This window comes from Camarhynchus parvulus, chromosome 27 (genome assembly GCF_901933205.1).
Source record: "Camarhynchus parvulus chromosome 27, STF_HiC, whole genome shotgun sequence".
Taxonomy (NCBI): Eukaryota; Metazoa; Chordata; class Aves; order Passeriformes; family Thraupidae; genus Camarhynchus; species Camarhynchus parvulus.
In genome coordinates this window covers 5,269,618-5,290,264 of record NC_044597.1, presented here as the reverse complement: position 1 = coordinate 5,290,264, position 20,647 = coordinate 5,269,618, and the positions used below count along the sequence as shown (strand labels likewise).

Below are 20,647 nucleotides of genomic sequence, written 5' to 3'. Positions count from 1 at the left end.
GCAATAAAATCCCGGGATTTGTCGGGAAAAGCAATTCCGGAGTTAATCAAGGCAGAGGTCCCCAAAAAAAGGGACTTTCGCCATTGATCCGGGAATATTCCAGATGAAGGAATTCCCGGCTCCTGCACTGTGACCCGGCGGGAAATGAAACATCCGCCCCCTTCCCTCTCCGGCTTTTATTCCCGACATTAATCCACGCCACAAAAATCCATTTTCCCTTCTTATTTTTAAGGGGGAAAAAAAATCCAAACAGACAAGTGAATTTTCTGTCAAAAGCGGAAAAAGATGGAGTTTTTTTAATAGTTGGGAATTTTTTATTTTAATTAAAAATCGTGGGGTTTGGAATAAAGTCCATCAATAAATCAAAATTCCTGCGACGGGCCCGGATCAAAGGTTAAAACCTGGGGTCATCCCAACAATTCCTCGGGAAAAGCTTTCTTTGGATGAATTTGGAACGGAAAAACCTGGATATTTTTGCTGGAAAGACGATTTTTAAGGGGAAAAAAATCCAATCCAAAGAGGTTTTCCCTGGAGCTGGGGCATCCCCAGATCCCAAATGTTTGGAATTCCAAGGTGGGATTGGATATCCGTGGATGGATCCCAATCCAAAGCTTTCCCAGGGCTGGGATATGTGAGATCCCACAGGATCCCCGTGCCCACCCAAGGGATTTATTCCTTCCCTTTTCTCTTGGAATTGCGCAGAAACCCAAGGAAATTCATCCCCGGCGAACAAATTCCATGGAATTCACCCCAAACCGGCCAAGAGGGCAAAAAACCAAAGCGACGACGGTGCCAAAACCCCCCTGAAAATCCGGATAAAAGCCAAAAACTACGGAATTTCTCCCAAATCGCAGGTGGAAAAAAATCAAAGTGACGACGGCGCCGAAACCCCCCCCGAAAATCCGGATAAAAGCCAAAACCCCGGAATTCCGGGCAGGAATCCAAGGCAGAGATCCCCGCGGGGATAAACAAATTCCAGCGGGGCAGGGAGCACGGAAAATCGGGATGGAGCGACCGCCGGAGAGGGCCAGGAACGCCGCCACGGCCCGGCGCTCCCGTTCCACCTGGGCGGGCGCGGCGCACCTGGGCGAAATCCATCACAACCCCAAGGGCCCAAGGAATGCGGGGACGGGGTTGATCTTTAACCAAACCCTCCCCTGGAAACCTCGGAAAATCCCCAGGAGCCGCTGCCCCGGGGGTTGTCTGGGAGGCCACCCCGGGAAGGAGCCGGAATTCCGCGGCTCCATCCGGAATTTGCCACTCCAAGGTCGCCGGGACGCGGGAAACGGGAAAGTGGAGGGATCGGGGTTGAGGGAGGTCCCTGGGAATGCGGGGTTTGTTGGGAGAAGGGAGGAAAATGGGAAAAACAAAATTCACGGGTTTTGTGCGGGGAGAGGGAAGAGGCCTCACCAGAAATTCCATCACCTGGAATCCCTGAATCCCTGGAATCCCAGAATCCCTGAATCCCTGAGTCCCTGGAATTCCAGAATCCCTGGAATTCCTGAAATCCCAAAATCCCTGAATCCCTGGAATTCCAGAATCCCTGAATCCCAGAATCCCTGAATCCCTGGAATCCCAGAATCGCGGAATCCCTGAATCCCCAGAATCCCTGAATCCCGAATCCCTGGAATTCCAGAATCCCTGAATCCCTGAGTCCCTGAATCCCTGGAATTCCAGAATCCCTGAATCCCTGGAATTCCAGAATCCCAGAATCCCTGGAATCCCTGAATCCCTGGAATCTCTGAATCCCTGGAATTCCAGAATCCCTGAATCCCAGAATCCCTGAATCCCTGGAATCTCTGAATCCCTGGAATTCCAGAATCCCTGAATCCCTGGAATTCCAGAATCCCAGAATCCCAGAATCCCTGAATCCCTGGAATTCCAGAATCCCAAAATCCCAGAATCCCTGGAATCCCAGAATCCCCGGAATCCCTGAATCCCTGGAATCCCTGAATCGCGGAATCCCTGGAATCCCAAAATCCCTGAATCCCTGAGTCCCTGGAATCCCTGAATCCCTGGAATCCCGGAGTCCCTGAATCCCTGAATCCCTGAATCCCTGAATCCCTGGAATTCCAGAATCCCCAGAATTCCTGAATCCCCAGAATCCCTGAATCCCTGGAATCCCTGGAATCCCTGGAATCCCTGAATCCCTGGAATCCCCGAATCGCGGAATCCCTGGAATTCAGGGTCAGACCCGCCACGCGCTTTCCCAAAATTCTGCCCGCCCTTCTCCAACCCCGAACCCTTTGGAATACCCACAAAATCCAAAAGGGAAAAGCGATGGGAACAAGGAGCTCTCAATGGGCCGGGACATCAGGATCCTCCATGGATCCCTTTGGCCTGGAAGCCCCAAAATTCCCATTCCATAAAAATCAAATATTCCATGAAAATCAAATATTCAGTAAAAATGAAGTGCTCCATGGAAATCAGATATTCCATGAAAATTGAATATTCCATGAAAATAAAATATTCCATGAAAATCGAATATTCCGCACTCATCATTCCCGGCCACAGGTGTCCCCTTGGAATAAGGAGAAGTTTTTCAGCTCTGCCAGAATTCCCTCCCTCGGAGCAGAACTGGAATTTTAAATTCATTCATTCCTGGAGTCAGGAATGTGGAAGGGGAGACGGGGAATGGGAATTATTCCGGATGCCCGAGATGGGGGAAAAAAGCCGGGAATTGGTCCCGAGCAGCAAGGAAATGTTTTGGGGCGCGGAAAGAACGGTGGGAAGGGGAAAAGATTAAAATAAAATAAAATGAAATGAAGTAAATGAAATCAAAAGAGAATAAAGTAAAATATGATAAAATAAAGTAAAAATAAAATCAAAATAAAGTCAAAAGAGAATAAAGTGAAATATGATAAAATAAAGTAAAAATAAAATCAAAATAAAATAAAATACAATAAAATAAAATAAAATAAAATAAAATAAAATAAAATAAAATAAAATAAAGTCAGACTAGAATAGAATAGAATAGAATAGAATAGAATAGAATAGAATAGAATAGAATAGAATAGAATAGAATAGAATAGAATGGAATAGAATAGAATAAAATAAAATAAGACATAATAAAGTGAAAATAAAATAAAACAAGTCCTTCCCAAAGCCTTCTGTAAATCCCAGGGTGTTTTAAACCCCAGGAATATCCAACCACACCCAAGCCCTGGTTTAAACCCTGCATTTCCCAACCATTTCCATGGATTTTTTACAATCCCACTTTTTCTGTTCCAACCTTTTTCAGCTCTGACAAAAGGGAGAAAATCTCCTCAGCTCCGGGGCTGAAAGGACTTTTTGGGAACATCTGTCACCGTAAAAGAGTAAAACCAACCCGAGCAGCAGCGGATTCCTTCTTTATTCCCTTTTATTCCCTTTTTATTCCCTTTTATTCCCTTTTTATTCCCTGCTCCGAAATTCCCGCTCCGAAACTTTTCCTCAGAAGTGTTTCCCAGCCTGGATTTCTTATTTTTGTTGTTTTTTACCATTTAAAAAATCCTCTTGGTTTTTATTTCCCAGCCCCGATTTCCTTTCGGGTTTTGATCATTTAAAAAATCATTTTGATTTTTATTTCCCAGCCCAGATTTGTTTTGGGGTTTTTATCATTTAAAAAAATTTATTTTGATTTTTATTTCCCGGCCCAGATTTCTTTTTGGGTTTTTTTTTTATCATTACCCTGGATTCCTTTTTGGTTTTTTATCATTCAAAAAATCATTTTGATTTTTACTTCCCAGCCTGGATTTCTTTTCGGATTTTTACCATTCAAAAAATCGTTTTGATTAAAAAAAAAAAAATTAAAACCATTAAAAAAAAAAAAAACGGGGGAGCGAGCTGGAGCTGAAAAGCAGGGGGAAGATGAAGATAAGCGGGAAAAATCAGATTTATTTATTTTCCCCATCAATTGACGGGGAGAAAGGGAATTTTTTCCATGGGTGAGGGGAGGGAAGGGGCCGACGCCGGAGTTGTCGCTGGCTGTTTACACCGGGAGCCATCTGGCAGCAGAGATATAATAACAATTATTCCGTGGAGATCCCGTTGAGGAATCGCGTCCCCGTAAATCAAATTAACGCCCCCCTGCCCCTCCCCGCCTTTCCCGCTTTTCCCCTTCCTTCCCTGCTCCCGTTTAACCCCGGGAATGCTCCCGAACAAGGCGCCCTCATCATTAAGAATTGATTTTTTATTTATGGCCGCGGTGCCGCCCCGCGATATCCCGCCGTAATTCCGCCTTTGGAAACCCCCATGTTTACGCCGAGATTTGTGCTTCCCAAATCCCCTTTTTTTTTTTTTGTTTTTTTTTGTGTTTTTTTTTATCCCTCTCTCCCCTCGGCGTGGAAATATCCGATATCCTTCATTAGCTCGATTACATCGGATAAGGGGTTTATTCCTTTAAATTATTTAACCCCAGGAGAACCCGCTGGGACCCCATAAATTCCGGCCCCGCTAATGAAAATCATCCGTTAGGGCCGTTCCCGAAGACAACGGGAAAAGGGATTAAAATATCTCGGAAAATCAACTCCTGTTTGGTGGGGTTTTTTATCATCCTTGGAATCCGACAGACTCGATAATTCACCAAAAACCTCCCTTTTTTTTCCCCCCACCTCGCTGCTGATCACAAAACTTTTTTTTTTTGTAGGATATCCGATTTTTCCTGGATTTTGGGAGCGCTTGGAAAAGCCCCTTTGGAAGGAGAGAGGGTACTGAACTCCCTTTTTTGGCTGAATTTGGCAGAATTTAGCTCCTAATTCCAGAAAAAGCACCCAGCACTTTCTGTGGCTTTCCCTGAATTTCCTGGAATTTTGATTAAAAAATAGTCCAAAAATTGGACTAAAAACCAACAGGGTTGGTGGAGCTCCACACAGGATGAATACTGAGAAATTTTGGGAAGATTTGAGGAAAAATAATGGGATTTGGGGTGGATTTTCAAGGAAAAAAGCCAAAACTGCATCATCTGCCCTCTTTTCCTCATTGGGGTTTTTTTTTGTTTGGTTTTGGGATTTTGGGTGGGTGGGGGGTTTGAAGAAGTTGAGATGAGCCAAAAAACCCCAAAATTCACCCAGCTGACCCTAAAGATGACTCGGGAATTCGGGCACGGAATAAATTCTGGATTATCTGGAATTCTCCAGTTTTCTCACAGGACACTCCAAGCGGGATCAGCCAAAGGTCTTGGAAGAACCGCCCGAGCAAGGAGAACCAACCATCCCCTCCCTCCCCAACCCAAGCAACCCCAGAAAGCCACAAAAATTCAAATAACCGAAGATTTGGAGACTGAAGTGTCCCATTTCTGTCCTGCCTCAGAAGCGGAACCGGGAGCTGCCGGATTTACGGAGCTCCAGAAGCTCCATGGAGGCACCAGGATGGACCAGGCCACTCTTGGGCCACTGGTGACCACCGGACCGGGCAGTCCTGGCCAAACCAGGCCCCCCAGAGGTCCCCAAACGCAACAATAAATGGATTTTAAAGAGATCGGAGCTGCCCAAATCTGGAGCAACCTCGCCGGGATAAAACCGGAGCTGAGGGAAGAGTTCGGGATCAATCCCAGGAGGAAATCAAAGGCCCTGGATCCCCATTTTTCCTGGATTCCCATTTTTCCTGGATCCCCATTTTTCCCCTGGATCCCACTCCCGGAGCGTGCAGGAACACGACCACCCTGACCCCGATAAAATTCCGGGTTTAAAACCTCGGCTCCTCAACTTCCCAGCTCCGACAGATTCCGGTGCCAACCTCCCGCGACTTCACCGGGATGGAACCGGAGCCAAGAGTTCGGGATCCATTCCAGGCAGGAATCAAAGGCTCTGGATCCTCGTTTTTTCCCCGGATCCCCTTCCCAGTGTGAACACGGCCACCCTGACCCCGCTAAAACCCCACACGTAAACGGGGGTTTAAGGACGGCTCCGTTTCCCAGCTCCGACCGATCCCAGTTCCAATCTGGGATAAAACCGGAGCCGAAGGAAGATCCGGGGAGGAACCAGAGGCACCGGACCCTCAGCTTCCCCCGGATCCCATCCCCAGAGCGGGCAGGAACACGACCACCCTGACCCCTGGAAAACCCCACATTTAAAGGATGATTTAAGGACGGCTCCTCCATTTCCCAGCTTCCCAACCCTCCTGGAAACCAAACCCAATTTTCCCTGCTTTAATCACCGCGCCTCGCTTTGTCTCCGAGCCCTTTCTTTGCCTTTCTCTCCCTTTCTTCTCCATTTATTTCCTTTCTTTTTGTCGTTGGTGGTGGGTTTTTTGTTGTTTTTTTTTTTTTTTGTGTGCTAAACCTGTAAAAGGCGCCGGGCTCGGAGTTCATTTGGCCGTGGAGCTGATAAGCCATGAAAAACACGGAGCCGGCGATGGAAGTGCTGACAGCGCCGGCTCTGCCGCGGGCCCAGCTGCAATTTGCCTTCCAGGGCTGTCTCCGAAAACAAAAAACGCTCCACACGCAGCATGCAAAGAAGTTCCGAGTGGCTTGGGGGCTTGGGGAAAGAGGAGAAGGGGGTGGAAAAAGCCACATGGAAGACGAGAAGGGCGGGCGGCGCTGGGAGTGGGGAGAGAGCTGCAGATCAATCATTTATAATTAACAAAAATCCGATTGGGGCTTTAAATAGAGATCAATGTGCGGCGGGGCTGAGTGGATTGCGAGGATGTATTCACCTTCTCGTAACTCTCCTCGCGAGCTGTCACACCTCCCGAACCCCCATTTGTTTTGTTAACAAAGCTTCAGGGGGCGCCGGGCTCTCATTGAAATTTCATTAATCTAATGGAGTAAAGTCCTGGAGAGGGGAAAAAAAAAAAAGAAAAAAATCAAATTCTCGTTGGGCGAGATGGTACCTGGGAAAGATAACCTCTGGTTGAACTCCCCGCCTCGGCGGGCTCTGCCATCAGTCTGGGAGCAGACAGCAGCGGGATGATTGCAGCCACCGGCCGCAGATCCTTCTTGTGCTGCTGCCGCTGCTGCTGCTGCTGCTGCTGCTGCTGCTGCTGTGTCCCCCAACCACAGCGGGCCCGGGACAGGGGCAGGCATGTGCACCTGGGCTGGACACACGGGGTCACGGCTGGGACAGGGGCAGGGTCAGGTGTGAAATCACCATGGTTGGGTCTGGATCTGCACTGGGGTCATGGCTGGGACAGGGGCAGGGTCAGGTGTGAAACCATCCTGGGTTTGGGTTTGGATCTGCACTGGGGTCACGGCTGGGACAGGGGCAGGGTCAGGGGCAGGGACAGGTGTGAAATCACCATGGTTGGGTCTGGATCTGCACTGGGGTCATGGCTGGGACAGGGTCAGGTGTGAAACCATCCTGGGTTTGGATTTGGAACGGCACCGGGGTCACAGCTGGGACAGGGGCAGGGTCAGGTGTGAAACCACCATGGTTGGGTCAGGTGTGAAACCATCATGGGTTTGGGTTTGGAACTGCACCAGGGTCATGGCTGGGACAGGGTCAGGTGTGAAATCACCATGGTTGGGTCTGGAACCACAGCGGGGTCACGGCTGGGACAAGGGCAGGGTCAGGTGTGAAACCATCCTGGGTTTGGGTTTGGAACTGCACCGGGGTCACAGCTGGGACAGGGACAGGGACAGGTGTGAAATCACCATGGTTGGGTCTGGTGTGAAACCATCATGGGTTTGGATTTGGAACTGCACCAGGGTCACGGCTGGGACAGGGTCAGGTGTGAAATCACCATGGTTGGGTCTGGAACCACAGCGGGGTCGCGGTGGGGACTGGGACAGAGGGTCGGGTCTCAAATGACCTTGAGCTTGGTCCTGGAACCACAGCAGGGACTGGGGACTGGACAGGAGTCAGGTCTAAAATCATCATGGGTTCAGTACTGGAACCACCATGGGTTCGGTTCTGGAACCAGCACGGGCTTGGGTCTGGAACCAGTACAGGCTCAGCTCTGGAACTGGACACGTCCCTCCCAGATGTCCCCTCACGGGATCCCAGAGTGGTTGAGGTTGGAAAAGACCTCCAAGATCAAGTCCAACCTTCAACCCGGCGCTGCCGCGGAATCGTGGAAGGGTTTGGGTGGGAAGGGACCCTAAATCTCACCCAGGGCCACCTCCCGCTGTCCCAGGGGCTCCAAGCCCCAGTGTCCAGCCTGGCCTGGGGCACTCCCAGGGATCCAGGGGCAGCCACCCGTGCCACCCCTGCCATGTCCCCAAGTGCCACACCGCACACCCCTTAAATCCCCCCAGGGGCAGGAAACAGGGGGCGTCTGTTTTGGGATATCCCCACTCCTCCCTCCAGCTACAAATCCCAAACTTCTTCTCTTCCCCAACCCCTCCAACCCTCAAATTCTCCTCGAAACCCTCAGGGACTTTGAGGAGGTTTCCAAGGGAAAACCGGGGGGTTTTCTCCTGAAAAGCTCCGCGCTCCTGCCGCTGCTGGGTGCGTGACCTTCCCGGCAGCTCCCGCGAGCTTTTCGGGGATGTTGCATTCCGAATATTCCAGGAATCCCAACAACTGGAGCAACACAGCCACAGGAGACTCTCAGCTTTCAGTTCACGCTCCTGGCAAATTCCTCGTCCTCCCGGCTGTGGGAAAGAGCAGGAAACCTGAATCCGAGCGAGGCAAGACCGTTAAAAAAGCGGAAATCTCACGGGTTCCTCAATGCCTGGCACGGCGGGCAGGGCAGGAATCTTTGGAAAACTCCGGGAATTGGAGAGGAGGGTTATAAAGCTAAGCACAGACATCTGCGCGGCCCCATCCCGCTCCAGCGGCGGCAGTTATTCCACAGATCCTTTGTAAATTTATTGGGAAAATGAAATCCTCCGTTCCCCCGCTCCAAAATCCAGGTGGAGGATAAAATCCAGCTGCAATTTTTATTTGGGATAATCCCAGGCAGCGCCAGCTGTGGCGAGGCCTTGGCTGCAACCCCAAGCCCTGCCTCGATTCCCATTTAAAGGAGCCCCCGATCCCACAGAAATCCAGGAAATCAAACCTGGGAAATCCTGATTAAATCCATTTAATGGCCCTGGTGGGGCCACGGTGACGGGTCCCAGTTTGTCCCCACACCAGCCACACAGATGTGGCACCGAGGGGACACAGAAGATCCAGATCCCCCTCAGGACATCCCTGTGTCATTTTTTGGCTTTTTCCCTCCCCTCCTTCCTGTTCTCCAAGGTTTTTCCCTCGCCCAGCCCTGAGTTTTCCAAGCTTTCCTGCGGTGGGTGGAGAGGGACGGATCCTCCCTGTCCTGGGAAAAACGGGATCGGGGATTCCATGGAAAAGCCCAGCTCCTTCTCCCGCTCCCGGATCCGTGTCCTTGGACGAGCTGCTCCTCGTGGTGGCGCTCCCCGCAGGGATGGAATTCCCAGGGGATCCGGGGCTGCCCCACCCCTGGAATTGTCCCAGGCCGGGTTGGAGCAGCCTGGGATAACGGGAATTGTCCCCGGGATGGGACCAGAGGGGGTTTGATGTCCTTTCCATCCCAAACCATTCCAGGGTTCTGCAATGTTCACCGGACCCACACCAAACCTCTCTTTCCAGCTCCAGGTTTCCCGGGCTGTGATCCTGCCTGACTTCAGGGGATCGGAGGGGAAAAAAAGCAGGAAAAACATGGAATTGAGGGGAAGAGGAGCGGGAGGGCAGCGGGGCAGCCAGGACAGAGTGACCAGGACAGAGCGACCAGGACAGAGCGACCAGGACAGAGCGACCTGGCCAGGACAAATGGACACGGCCAGGCTGGGAGGGGCCGAGCCAGCGGATCCCAGCCTGGAACTTTCCCAGCAGTGAAAACAGGGAATTTTGGCACGTTAACACTGATTTCCCCATGGCCACAGCCCAAAAAACTCCCATTTATTTTGGGCAGAGACAGCAGAATTCCAAGAGCATCCAGGGAGGGAGGACGGAGCGGGCCAGGGATTCAAGGACAGGGCAACACTGAGCCAGGAGAATTCCCAGAGGGAATTCTGGAGCTGGTATCCCACAGGTATCCCACATTCCCAACCCTCTGCTTTCCCTAGAAATCCTCTCTTGGCCCCACACTGACCACGGGTGTCCCAAATTCCCGCATTCCCCACGGGTGTCCCAAATTCCCACATTCCCCACGGGTGTCCCAAATTCCCGCATTCCCCACGGGTGTCCCACATTCCCGGCCCCTCTGTGGTCGGTGCTTCCCACCCGGACCCACCTGTACGGAACCCACCCCAATCCCTTCCCGTTTATCCCGTTCCAGCCCTGCTCCAGAATTGCCTTTCCCTTCCCGATCCAACCCAGGATAAAGGACGAGCAGGGGAGAGAAAGAAGAAAAATCTCTCCCGCACAACGTTCCAGACGGAATAAAACAATCCCAAAATTAATTTTTAAATTTTTTTTTTTTAAAGCTCGGCACCTTTTTGGGGAACGCGTGCGGGAGCAGGGAAGCGAGGAAATCTGGGAATGAGGGAGAGGCGCACGCACGGCCCCGATTCCAAACACACACACGGACGAGCCTTGGGGGAATTGGGTGAACTTTTGAACCAGAGCTGCGCAGAGACAGAGCCGAGAGCCTGTTCCCACTTTAATAAACAATTCCCTCTTTTTTTCTCTCTCTCTCTTTTTTTTTTTTTTTCCCCTCAATTAATTAAGGTTTGGGAAGGAAAAAAAAAATGGCAGGAGAGGAGTAATGGAGCAGGCGGCGCGTTCCTTACAGATGGATCCTACCTTTGGCTGCTTATTAAATCTCTGCATGATTGCGCTGCAGAAAATTAATCGCATTGTTTTCCCTTTTTCCGAGGGCTCTGCAAACAGCTCGGGGAGCGCGGCTGGGCTCCCGCTGCCTCTCCCCCTTCCCGCCCGGCGAACGCGGCCGGGATGGCGGAGCCGCACTCGTTGTTTCACCCGTGCTGCTTTCACCCGTGCTGCTTTCACCCGTGCTGGTTTCACCCACGCTGGTTTCACCCGTGCTCATTTCACCCGTGCTGGTTTCACCCACGCTGGTTTCACCCGTGCTGCTTTCACCCGTGCTGCTTTCACCCGTGCTGGTTTCACCCGTGCTCATTTCACCCACACTCGTTTCACCTGTGCTCATTTCACCCGTGTTGGTTTCACCTGTGCTGGTTTCACCCGTGCTGGTTTCACCCGTGCTCATTTCACCCACGCTTGTTTCACCCGTGCTCATTTCACCCGCACTCGTTTCACCCACGCTGGTTTCACCCGCGCTGGTTTCACCCACACTCATTTCACCCGTGCTCATTTCACCCGTGTTGGTTTCACCCGCTCTCGTTTCACCTGTGCTGGTTTCACCCGTGCTCGTTTCACCCACTCTCGTTTCACCCGTGCTGGTTTCACCCACTCTCGTTTCACCCGTGCTCATTTCACCCACGCTCGTTTCACCCACGCTCGTTTCACCCGCGCGCTCCTGGTGCTGCGGAGCTGGGAGGGGTTTGGGGGAAATTTGGGATTTTCACGTTGGGGTGAGGCAGGAGCTGGTGGAAAATAGGGAAAGGGTTGGGAGAAATGTGCGGGAACAGGGGAGGGATCTGGATCCCTGCAGGGTCGGGGATGGTGGAGATGGAGCCCAGCTCTGGCTCCTCCTCATCCTCATCCTCATCCTCATCCTCATCCTCATCCTCATCCTCATCCTCAGCTGCCTCCTCTTCCTCCTCTTCCTCCTCTGCATCCTGATCTTCATCCTCACCCTGATCCTGATCTTCATCCTGATCCTGACCCTCAACATCCTCTTCCTCATCCTCATCCTGATCTTCGTCCTGATCCTGATCCTCAACCTCCTTCTCCTCCTCCTCATCCTCACCCTGATCCTGATCTTCATCCTCATCCTGACCTTGATCCTGATCTTCATCCTCAACTTGATCCTCGACCTCATCCTGATCCTCACCCTGATCCTGATCCTCACCTGCCTCTCTTCCTCCTCCTCCTCCTCCTCCTCCTCTTCCTGCTCCTCCTCCTCCTCCTCCTCCTCATTCTCACCCTGATCCTGATCCTCAGCCTCCTCCTGCTCTTCCTCCTCCTCCTCCCATCCCCGAAGGCCCCAGAGGTCCCAGTTCGAGCCCCAGACTGGGATGCGGGGCGGGATGCGGAGCCCACCCCGAGGCCTTTGGCCGGATTTGCGTTCCCATTGTTCGGAGCGGGCTGAGCGCTTCCGCAGCTGCTCCCGGGCCTCTGGAATTTCCACCCAGGCCCTTTGGACACCAAAGCCGGGGGAAACAATGGAGCAGGTGTGGGAGCGAGGGAAATCCCTTTGTGCTCCCGCGGACAGGGCACGGCCCCGGCCCCAAAATAACCCAGCAACTCCCCTGGGAATCCCACAAGGTCAAAAACGGGGAATGAGGCCGGTTCTGGGGTACGGGGGAGCTGGGGTCACCCCAAGGGGAAAGGGGAAAGGGGAAAGGGGAAAAAGGAAAAGGGAAAGAGGAAAGGGGAAAGGGGAAAAGGAAAAGGGAAAAGGGGAAAGGGGAAAAGGAAAGGGGGAAAGAGAAAGGGAAAGAGGAAAAGGGGAAAAGGGAAAAAGGGGAAAGGGGAAAAGGGGAAAAGGAAAGGGGAAAAGGGAAAAGGGGAAAAGGGGAAAAGGGGAAAAGGGAAGAGGAAAGAATGAAAAAGGAAAGGGAAAAAGGGGGGAAAAGGGGAAAAGGGGTGAAAAGGGAAAAAGGGGAAAAGGAAGGAAAGGGAAATGAGAAAGGGAAAAGGGAAAGGGAAAAGGGGAAAGGGAAAGGGGGAAGTGACCTTTCCCAGACCTCCCCTGATGCTCTAAGGCAGAAATCCCTCACCCAAGTTCATCCCAAACCTCCAACTTCCCCTGTGGAGTCTTGGGATGGGAAGGAATCCCTTCCCAGGCACAACGACCGGCAGCTGGACGCCAGGATCCAAAATCCCCCAGGATCCGGAATTCCCAACCACCAAATCTCCCCCTTCAGAGCCCTCCGGCCCATCAGGGTTGGCTCAGAGCTGGATTCCAGCTCCAAGTTTCAGGAACTTTGCCTTCCCTAGGGGCAGGGAGAGCAGGAACGGCCCCCAGAGCTTTATATCCAAAATCTCAGCCAGGAAACCAGGAATGTTCCCAGCTAAACCCCGAGGAATTGGCTCCAAAGGAGGGGGGATGATGGGGAAACTGAGGCACAATGGAGAGCAAGGATACGAGTCCAGAACTGGGAGTGCTTTGCCTTCCCCACCCCTCTTTTCCTTCCCCATCCCTCTTTTCCTTCCCCTTCCCTCTTTTCCCACCCCTCTTTTCCTTCCCCATCCCTCTTTTTCTTCCCCTTCCCTCTTTTCCGAATCCTTCTTTTCCCATTCCCTCTTTTCCATCCCCATTCCTCCTTTCCTTCCCATTCCCTCTTTCCCCAATCCCTCTTTTCCTTTTCCCATTCCCTCTTTTCCCCATCCCTCTTTCCCCATTCCTTCTTTTCCTTCCCCCATCCCTCTTTTCTGAATCCTTCTTTTCTCATGCCCCTTTTCCTTCCCCATCCCTCTTTCCCCATCCCTCTTTCCCAATCCCTTTCTTCCTTTTCCCATCCCTCTTTCCCCAATCCCTCTTTTCCTTTCCCCCATCCCTCTTTTCCCCATTCCTCTTTCCCCTCCCCACCCTCAGCACCACCACCCCAAAACCACCAAAACCTCCCCAGGAACGACCCCCAGCCCCCCAAAACCCCTTCCCGGTTGGAAGTTCTTCCAACCCCGACTCCCCGTCTGCCCAGACCCCGCGCCGAGCGCGGCCGGGCCCATCCTTGGCCGATCCAAAGATGATCCAAGGATGATCCAAGGATGATCCAAGGATGATACAAGGATGATTCATGGCCGATCCATGGCCGTTCCAAGGATGATCCAAGGATGATCCATGACCAATCCAAAGATGATCCAAGGATGATCCAAGGATGATCCATGGCTGATCCAAAGATGATCCAAGGATGATCCATGGCCATTCCATGGCCGATCCATGGCTGTTCCATGGCCGATCCAAGGATGATCCATGGCCAATCCATGACCGTTCCATGGCCGATCCATGACCGTTCCATGGCTGATCCATGACCAATCCATGGCTGATCCATGGCCGTTCCATGGCTGATCCATGGCCGTTCCATGGCCGTTCCATGACCGATCCATGGCCGATCCATGACCGTTCCATGGCCGTTCCATGGCCGTTCCATGGCCGATCCATGGCTGTTCCATGGCCGTTCCATGGCCGATCCATGACCGATCCATGGCCGTTCCATGGCCAATCCACGGCCGTTCCATGGCCGCCGTTGCCATGGCTGCGAGGTGACCCCCTCGGAGCCGCGGCCGCACCAGCCGGGGGCAGCGGGGTCAGCGCGCGACCGCTCCGACCCCCGGGGTGAAAAGTTCAGGCATCCCAGGAAAAACCAATACGGCCCCGGCGCGGCCGCTTCCCGATTTATTTCCATTCCCAGCAAGCCATGCATAGAAAATCCAGATAAATCCCATTGAGCCCCGCCGGGAGCCGCCGCCCAATGGATGCAAACAGATGTCCGCAAGGAGCGGGGGCGGGGGCTCAATTAATATTTATTAATAATCTGATTAATCCCGCCCGAAAATCCCTCCTGGTGTTTCACCCGGCTTTACAAACCTTCGCTTTTAATTCCTCGCCCTCCCCCCGGAATTTTTTATGTTTGTTTTTTTTTTTTTTCCCCTCGGTGTTTTTCCTGATCCAGGGTGAATTAGGGAGGATAATGAGAATTTCCAGCGTTGATTTCCCCGGGTTCCCAGCCCAGGCTGGAATTTCCGCCCTTCTCAAGATCTCCTGGAGCTCCCACCTCGGCAGGAGCTGCCACGAGGTGGCCACGAGGTGGCTCCTGGAGCCCTTGAAGAAAGTCCGGAATATTCCGAAGGGATAACGGGAATCGCGGCGCGGGGGGTGGGGTGAGGCAACCCAGCAAATCCGGGGTTTACGGCCAAAAAATTCCTCTTTTTTTTTTTTTTTTTGTGGAAGGGAAAAGCAGGAAATTTGGGGTATTATATATAATTTTTTGGGGTTTTTTAAATGCCTAAAAATTCCCCTGAAAATGGGATTTTTGTGGCTGTTTTTTAAAGGGATGGTGGAAGGGAAAAGCAGGAGATTTGGGTTATTATATATAATTTTTTGGGGTTTTTTAAATGCCTAAAAATTCCCCGGAAAAGGGGATTTTTGTGGCTGTGTTTTAAAGGGATGGTGGAGGGATATAAAAGTATTTTTTAAAAAAGGGGATCTAAAATTTCTTAGAAGAAGGGATAATTAAAGGGAAAAGCAGAAAATCTGGGATATGATATTAAATATATTTTTTTTAAAAAGATGCCCAAAATTCCCTGGAAAGGGGGATTTTTGTGTCTGTGTTTAAGGGATGATGGAAGGGAAAAGCAGAAAAACTGGGATATTATTTAATCAACATTAAAGAAAAAAAATGGGAACAAAAATTCCTCGGAAGAATGGATTATGGAAGGGAAAAGCAGGAAATTTGGGATATTACATAAAAAAATGTTTTTTTAAAAAAGATGCCCAAAATTCCTTGGAAAATGGGATTTTTGTGGCTGTTTTTTGAGGGATGATGGAGGGGAAAAGCAGGAAAAGGGGGATGGGAAGGAAAAGCCGGATCCTAAACTTGACCCAGCCCTGATCCCATCCCTGGGATTTTTTTTTCTGGCCTTGGCTGCTGTTCCCAGGCTCGGGGTCAGGGATTGGGATCAGGGTTTTGATCCGTTTATCCCAAATCTAATCCAAAAAAACCAAATAAAAATCTTCCATTTTCCGCGGGGGTTTTTTTCCCCCAAGATTTTCCCAGGTGGGAAATTTTCCCCCTCAAACCAAACAGAATTTTTCGGGAATTGCCATCAAGAAATTCCCAAATTTGACCTCGATTTCCCTGGAGCAGAAACTCAGGGAGGGGTGAAACCTTGAGGCAAAAAACCCCTCAAATAAAAGAACAAAACCGAGCTTTAAAAAAATTCAAAAATGAATTAAAAATGAACAAATCCACCCCAGGCTCGGGAAAATCCTGGGATTTCCTGGGGAGGGACGAAAATTCCCGAGGAATTCCCCCAAAGCGGCCCCAGACAAAGGCCAGGGTGATAAATGGGGCTTTGGGGTTAGGCCGGGGTTTAGGCCCGGTTTTATCTGAGCCGGGTAAACAGCTCATTAATCCCGAGGCTAAATGAGGTGGGAATGCAAATATCGGGGTGGGGGATAAGGGCAGGGGACAGCGGAGGGGAAAGGAAAAAGGGGAAAAAATGGGATTTGCTTTATGGGGGACGGAAAACAGAAACGGGATTTCCTTCGTAGGGGACGGAAAATTAAATTGGGATTTGTTTTATGTGGGGCAGAGGGGAAAAATCGGATTTGTTTCATTGGGACGGGGGGGGGGAAATGGGATTTGTTTTCAAATGTTTTACAGGATTTCGGAGGATTTTCAAAGATTTTGAAGGGTTTTTAAGGGTTTTGGAGGATTTTAGAGGATTTTGAAGAATTTTTAAAGATTTTTAAAGGGTTTTGAAGGTTTCTGAAGGGTTTTGGAGAGTTTTGAGCTATTTTAAAGGCATTTGAAGGAGTTTAATAGGTTTTAGAAGGTTTTGAAGGATTTTAGAGAGTTTTGAACCATTTGCAAGGACATTTTTGGGGGTTTGGAAGTGTTTAAAGGGTTTTAGAGAGTTTTGAACTATTTTAAAGGATTTTAAAGGGTTTTAGAGAGTTTTGAACTACTTTAAAGGATTTTAAAGTGTTTTAAAGGTTTTTGAAGGGTTTTAGAGAGTTTTGAACTATTTTAAAGGATTTTAAAGGATTTTGAAGGTTTTTAAGGAGTTTTAGAGAGTTCTGAACCATTTCCAAGGATATTTTGGGGGGTTTGGAAGGGTTTAAAGGGTTTTTAGAGAGTTCAGAACTATTTTGAAGGTTTTTAAAGGGTTTTAGAAGGTTTTGAAGGATTTTAGAGAGTTCTGAACCATTTCCAAGGATATTTTGAGGGTTTGGAAGGGTTTAAAGGGTTTTAAAGAGTTCAGAACTATTTTGAAGGTTTTTAAAGGGTTTTGAAGGTTTTTAAAGAGTTTTGAAGGTTTTTAAAGGGTTTTAGAGAGTTCTGAACCGTTTCCAAGGATATTTTTGGGGGTTTGGAAGGGTTTTCAGGGTTTTCAGGGCTGCCACCGGCCCCGTGGCACCCCATGCATCACGTCAGGTGTTTATCGGGAATTCCGCAGCCCTTCCCCGCTTTTGGAGGGAGTTCAGAGAGCACCGGGGGCTTCCCCTGCCCTAAATCTGCTCCTCCCTGGCTTCCGGCGCCTCCCGGCCCGAAAAATCAGCGCTGGAAAAATCCCAAAAGCCATCGGTTCCCAGTTAAAATAAACTTCCCGTTTCTCCCCCAAATTCCAGGGGATTTTTTTTTTTTTTTTTGGGGGGGGGTCTTTATGGCTTTGATCCTCTGCTGCGGAGCAGCTCCCTTCGAGTGATTAATGAATGAATGGATTAATGAGTAATTAATTAATCAGGAGGTGTTTGGGGGGTTTGGGATGGTTGTCTCCGGTGGGAGATTTCCGTGTCCACAGCAAGGGGCTGGAATTGGGGGAATTTTAGGGTTTTTTCCATCTCTAAACCGTCCTGGGGTTTCTGAGTCAAACCACCCGGACCCCACAGCAGCATCCAAGGGATAAATGGGAGCCAAAGGATAAAATTCCCTAAATCCAGCTCAGTCCTTCCCTCCTGCACCTCTTGGGGCTGCCAAAGGGTTTTGGGATTACCCGGGGCAGGAAAAGGAGGGAAAATCCCAAAAAATCTGCCCAAAGCCAAGCGGGTTCCTGGTTGGGAAGGTGCCAGAGTGAGGGGAGAAACCTGACCCCAAATCAATCCCGAGCCCAAATCAATCCCGACCCCAAATCAATCCCGACCCCAAATCAATCCTGAGCCCAAATCATCAGTCCCGACCCCAAATCAATCCTGAGCCCAAATCAATCCCAAACCCAAATCATCAGTCCCGACCCCAAATCAATCCCAAGCCCAAATCATCAATCCCGACCCCAAATAATCAATCCCGACCCCAAATCATCAATCCCGACCCCAAATCATCAATCCCGAGCCCAAATCATCAATCCCAAACCCAAATCATCAATCCTGACCCCAAATCAATCCCGAGCCCAAATAAATCCCGACCCCAAATCATCAATCCCAAACCCAAATCATCAATCCTGACCCCAAATCAATCCCGAGCCCAAATAAATCCTGAGCCCAAATCATCAATCCCGAGCCCAAGTCACCAATCCCGACCCCAAATCGGTCCCGATGGATGGGACGTGTCTGTGGGGTGGGATTGGTTTATTTGGGATGTGTCTGCGGGATGGGATTTGTTTGGGGTGTGTTTGTGGGAGGATTTGGGGTTTTGGGGAGGATTTGGGGGGCTGGGTTCGGGTTTGGGGTTTGAGGATACAATGAGAGGCTGAAGCGGCGCCTGCGCGTGATCCTGGCCGGGCGCGTTCCCGAAGCCCGATCACAAGGACCGTTCCCGATGCGCGTGCCCGTTCCCAAAGCCCGATCCCTATGTGTGTTCCCGTTCCCAAAGCCCGATCCCAAGGACCGTTCCCGATGCGCGTTCCCGTTCCCAAAGCCCGATCCCTATGTGTGTTCCCGTTCCCAAAGCCCGATCCCAAGGACCGTTCCCGATGCGCGTGCCCGTTCCCAAAGCCCGCGCCCGTTCCCGTTCCCGATGCGCGCTCCCGACCCCTCGCGTTCCCGGCCGGCCCCACACGGGGGCGCTGCAGAATTCCGGAGCCACCGCCGCGCCCGGAGAGACCGCGGGACCTCCGAATGGACCCTAAATACACCAAATAACCCCAAACAGACCCCCAAAACACAAAATAACCCCAAATAGATCCTAAAAACACAAAATAGCCACAAACAGACCCCAAAACCACAAAATAACCTCAAACAGACCCTAAATACACCAAATAACGCCAAACAGACCCTAAATACACAAAATAACCCCAAACAGACCCCCAGAACACCAAATAACCCCAAACAGACCCCGAAAACTCAAAATAACACTAAATAAACCCTAAAAACACAAAATAGCCACAAACAGACCCCCAAAACACAAAATAACCCCAAACAGACCCTAAATACACCAAATAATCCCAAACAGACCCCCAAAACACCAAATAACCCCAAACAGACCCTAAAAACACCAAATAACCACAAATAAACCCTAAAAACACCAAATAACCCCAAACAGATCCCCAAAACACCAAATAATCCCAAACAGACCCTAAAAACATCAAATAACCACAAATAAACCCTAAAAACACCAAATAACCCCAAACAGACCCCAAAACCACTAAATAAACCCTAAATGCACGGAAATAACCCAAATTAGACCCTAAAACCACTAATTAACCCCAAATAAACCCTAAATACATCAAAATAACCCAAAATAGACCCTAAAACCACCAGATAGACCCCAGTGGATCCCAAAAACCCCAAATCCACCCGAACAGACCCTGACAGCCGCTGAGGCACCCCAAATCGGGCAAACAACCCCAAATCATTCAAATAACCCCAAATCATGCAAATCATCCCAAAGAGCCCCTGACAGACACAGGGACACCCCAAATATTCCCTGACAGCCCCAAAACCCATTGGCACCCCCAAATGACCCCCCAAGACACACAGACACCCCCCGAGATCCGGTGACACCTCTGGGCACCCCCAAATATCCATGGACGGCCCCAAAAATCCCCCAAGGCACCCCAATATTTACTGGCAACCCCAAAATTCCCCCAATGAACATGGACACGCCCAAATATGCGCTGAGCGACGGGAATGAAGAAATATCCCAAGGGATCAATCAATATCCAATGGGATTGATCAATAACCAAAGGGATCGATCAATATCCAACAGGACTGATCAATAACCAAAGGGATCAATTCAATGTGCCAATGGATAAACCAATATCCAAAAGGATAAATGAATATCCAATAGGATAAATCAATATCCAAAGCAACCAATCAATACCCAAAGGGACTGATCAATAACCAAAGGGATCAATCAATACCCAACGGGACTGATCAATAACCAAAGGGATCGATCAATATCCAAAGCAACCAATCAATATCCAAAGGGACTGATCAATAACCAAAGGGATCGATCAATATCCCAAGGGATAAACCAATATCCAAAGGGATCAATGAATATCCAATAGGATAAATCAATATCCAAAGCAACCAATCAATCCCCAAAGGGACTGATCAATATCCCGAGGGACTGATCAATAACCAAAGGGATCAATTCAATGTCCCAATGGATAAACCAATATCCAAAGGGATAAATGAATATCCAATAGGATAAATCAATATCCAAAGCAACCAATCAATCCCCAAAGGGACTGATCAATAACCAAAGGGATCGATCAATATCCAACAGGACTGATCAATAACCAAAGGGATAAATAAATATCCAATAGGATAAATCAATATCCAAAGGAACCAATCAATACCCAAAGGGACTGATCAGTATCCAAAGGGACTGATCAATAACCAAAGGGATCAATCAGTATCCCAAGGGAAAAATCAATCCCCAAAGGGACTGATCAATAACCAAAGGGATAAACCCATATCCGACAGGATCAATCAATATCCAAAGGGAACAAGGATATCCAAAGGGATCAATCAATAACCAATAGGATAAACCAACATCCAAAGGCCTTGATCAATATAAACAGGATAAATAGGTATCCCGAGGGATCAATCGATATCCAAATGGATCAATCGA

The 20,647-nt window shown here is 49.9% G+C and overlaps 1 protein-coding gene across 1 annotated transcript in view; it reads right to left on the bottom strand.

The window, feature by feature from the left end:
• Positions 1-20,647, bottom strand: part of SKAP1 (src kinase associated phosphoprotein 1) — a 70,215-nt gene that overhangs the window by 36,577 nt on the left and 12,991 nt on the right. The window lies entirely within an intron of this gene.